We start from the raw sequence: 4204 nt of genomic DNA on the forward strand, positions 1-4204 counted from the left end.
GGGCTGCCGGTCTGCAGCACGGCGCGGGGGGGCCAAGGGCTGGACCTGGCCGGGGGGCCGGAGCAGGGGGTGCTGCCGCCTGCAGTGGGGCGAAGGGGAGGATTCAGTCCACCAGCAAGGGAAGGAAACCCAAGCCTTAGAGAGGGGGGTGAGTTTGTACTTCGGACCGGTGTGACTTTCCAAATGTAGCGTACTTGGGGGTGATTGTAACAAGCGTATGGAGTCAGATCCTCCGCTAGCATAACCTGGTGTCGGTGGAGGTACGCTCATTGAGGGTCTGGTTTTTCTTTTCTTTTGCCTTTCTTTTTTTAAAACGTGATTCCTTAACTCTAGTGATTTTATCTCTCTTTTTCTTCTTCCTCTTGCTGTAATTATTATTGTGGAATAAAGACTACAGACAGACAAACAACCCCAACCCCACTTTTTTTTTTTTTTTTGTAATCTGTGTTGTAAGTGCTTTTGTAAAAAAAAAAAATAAAAATAATAATAATGTAATGGACTTTTATGATTTTTGTTTGGTTTTTTGTTTTCCATCCTTTGTAATAATTTGTTTGTTTGGGGTCCGGGGGGGCATTTTCATGGTTATAATTTGTGTGGGTGGGGTGTTGCATCACCCTTCCTTTTACTTGTATAAAAAACAATAGTGGCTCAGCTGTGGAAAAAAATGTACTTTTTTATAAATAAAGAATTTTAAAAAAAGATACATTCTCCTTTTCTTTGTGCATCTGTGACTGCGTCGTTCTGCAGCCTCTGACTAGTAACTAAGGAGAGTCACAGTAGCAGAAATGACATCTGCTTTCCAACTACCTAGGTCTGTTCCCATGATATGCAGTATTTTGTAACGGGAGTTGCTTGCAGGTGAAGGCTGAAGGCTAAGGGTTAAGAGCTCTGCAAAACAGCAAGTGACCTGGAGAAGCTGGACAGGGAATGACTGGTTTTGCCACTGACATAGGTGGTATTGTGTGAAATTCTTAGACGACAGATTCAAGGTAGACAAAAGGAGGTGGGAGCATTTCCCTTATCAATGTAAACAGTGCAATTTCTTGTCAAAGGACGTTGCTGATGCCAAAAGCTAACCTGAGCTTAAAAAGTGGCTAGAAAAACCTAGGGAAGAAAAATCCATCAAAAGCTATTAAAAATTACGACACTGTCTCTAGCTTAGGAAGATCTGAAGTTGCTGCTCGCTATAGCAGATGGGACAGACTATTGGAAAACTGTCAATAGACACTTGCTCTCTTCTTACATTTTCCCTAGGCGTGTGTAATTAGCTGCGGTCAGGGCCAGGATACTGGGCTAGGCCAACATTTGATGTGACACAGTAGAATGTTCCTACAGTGCAACGCTTGGCTACTATGACAATCATGCATCAAAAAACATCTAAATGCTAGAGGGATGCTAAGGGTCCATTGGGAGGCAAGATCAGTCAAACTGCACCCCTGCGTCTCTGTTACTGATCTCTGCATTGGGAAGACAGTTTGCCTTTCCCCTTTCCTCCAGCTTCCTGACTGTGAATAAAGGCTACAAAGAAAGCCTTGTTCCCAAAGATCAAGGCAGATAACTCTGCAAGACCTGGACTTTTGCAAGGGAGGGAAAGGCAAAGCAAGCAAGAGATCAGGAAAATGTGCATGCTCGTTCTTGCACTGATGCCAACAGACATTTTGCCATGCCTCTGGCCTAGAGAGCGGAATACTCCCTGGGAGGGGATTTTTGCACCCAACTTCAGCACGTGGATGATCTGCTGAAGATCTGAACCAAAATCTATCACTCCCCACCACAGAGACCAACGGAGAGGGGTCCTGACTCAAATCTGAACTTGAACTGGTCTCCATTGTGAAGAGGTGAGCTGGACAGAGAGGGAACTGTTCATGATTAGGCTGGAAAGGTGGGGTTGGTGCAGACTGTTATTCCTTGCCAGCAGCGAAGCAGGCACGGAGCATGCACCAGAGTAGCAGGAGGCTCTTTGATACCAGGCTCGATGGCCACTGCATTGTGTGCTGCTTGGCAGACAGGCTCCCTGCAAACCCCATGCCATTACCGGAGCCAGTGCTCAGCCATTCTGCTGAAAAAGGAGTGTGCTGGGCACCCCACTTTGGAAAGGGTTAAAGATAGCCTTGGGGAGGCTCTCCTCAGATGCAAAGGGAGCGAAAGCCAGGAATATTCTTGTTATCAGGCTTCAATGTGACCAAGGGAATCGTGACCACTAGCTGGCCTGTATCTGTATGTCCACATATTTCACTCCTCTCATTTTCCCCGTAGTAATGACAGATGTTGGAAGTGTAGCTTTGCTTCAGCTGCAGCCGTTCAGGTCCTAGGACCGACCATGACAGCAGTGCAGAGGGGCAGCATCCTGCACAACTGGATTCCCAGCAGCTGTCTCAGCCACATCAGCCAAGTTTGGGGGTGGGGAGAAAGAAAAGGAGCACCAGGGAGCTGGGATGGGGGTCTAAGATGGAAAGAAGGATAGGAGGGGCTGTCTTTGCCCATGGTCTTGCTGGGATGAGCCCCTGGGAAATACTGCGCTGATTTCCCAGGCCATGTCTTACAGTCAAGCGATGATGGATAAAACCCATTGCATGGGGCCTCTTCTCAGCAGCTCAGGTTGCCGAGAGTTGAACACAGCAGGAACTGACTCCCATGCGGTGGCCCTAAGTATTGTGTTTCTCTGGAACAAAACAGAAACACGTTGGGGTTGGGAGTGCCAGCAATGCATATAGCCCATGGAAAAATGGCAGCGTGGCTTGGATCTCTTCTCAAAGCCACATCTCTGCAGGCGAGCTCTGCTGGCCCCAAAAGCAACTTCAGAGCCCTGACGATCAGCACGGGTGACAGCAGAGAGCCAGAGGAGGAGCTGGATCAGAGCAGGAGGAGATGAACAAGAGGCTCGTGTTTGCTCGTAGGCTGTATGCCCACCGCTGAGCATGGTCCAGCAGCAGAGAGCCAGTCTAGACCAGAGTGAACACCATGAGATTTATCTCCCTGGAACTGGGAGATATACACAAAGTTCAGGGCTGAAATGTCCGTGATGAAAATACAAAGCCAGGTTCCTGGTTGGTACAAGCACATCCAATGTTTCTGACTACAATGGAGTTATGCTTATTTCCACCCACACAAATGAGTGTGGCCTAAGTAGGATTTGTAGTGAGTGAGAGTGAGATATAGTCCAGTGTAATCAGGGAATTACCAGGCAAACTGCCCGTATCCCTGGGCACAGGCACCTAGGAAGGAGATGTCCTTGCCATGCTGGGATTAATGCCTTGCACAACACTCAAACCCAAATGGATGTCCCAAGAATCCACATTCGTGGCAGACTCAGAAATTGAAGTGCAAGAACCAAAGAGCTCAAATAGACGGAGGAAAAAGCAGTGTAACTGGGAGATGTCAAACCAGGCTGTCTGTGAAGGGGTGGGAGCTTGAGGAGCACTGGAGGCAGGTCAGGTCACAGAGGATCAGTCCAGAAATATGTGACTCTCAGTCCAAAATTCATTGTAAGGTAAGAGGCAATTGTGCTCGAGTTCAAGTCAGAGCACTCAAGGTCACACATACCACTAAGTCTCCTAGAGCTAGTGCTGGAAAAATCGAACTGAGAGAAACTTGCCCGTTTAGAACAGTGCTGTGAATTACTTGTAGTAACAAATATGTTTGATTGATATTTTTTCATGGTTTCAGATTATTTGCAAACTTGAGTTTGATTTGTATGAACATATTTGTTAGAGGAAATTGCTTTATGCAAATGTATTCCAGCTGGGGGACCTGTGACACCGAGAAGTGCTGTTGAGCCTCAAACACCCTCAATGGTGCCTGGCAGAAGGCATTTCACAGCCTTCCCAGACGTGTTTAGATGCAGGCTCTCTCTTATATAGTATTTGCAGAACAGGGATCAGCCTGTTAAAAAAGAGAACTGGATGTGTGTTGCACTCATAAAATTTTACGTACTACCTAGCAGAAATCAGAGTCAGGCATGACCGTGCAGGCAAAGCAGGGGCACAGCAAGATAAATGTGTGCATGATTAAAACGTAGGTTAAAAATGTTGTATCACCCTCCAGAGGCTGAGTTATTGAAAGGTAGTAATTTATGGATACCAGCCATTGGAGTTGCTCCCTTACCGTCAGCAGTTGAGGTGAATGTTGTGGCCTCATCTGACTAAGCCCAGCACAAGGTGAGTTAGGGACACTCCCTCCTCTGTAGATTTTCACGACTGCTGAA

This window comes from Phaethon lepturus, unplaced genomic scaffold (assembly GCF_000687285.1).
Source record: "Phaethon lepturus isolate BGI_N335 unplaced genomic scaffold, ASM68728v1 scaffold38212, whole genome shotgun sequence".
NCBI classification, from domain to species: domain Eukaryota; kingdom Metazoa; phylum Chordata; class Aves; order Phaethontiformes; family Phaethontidae; genus Phaethon; species Phaethon lepturus.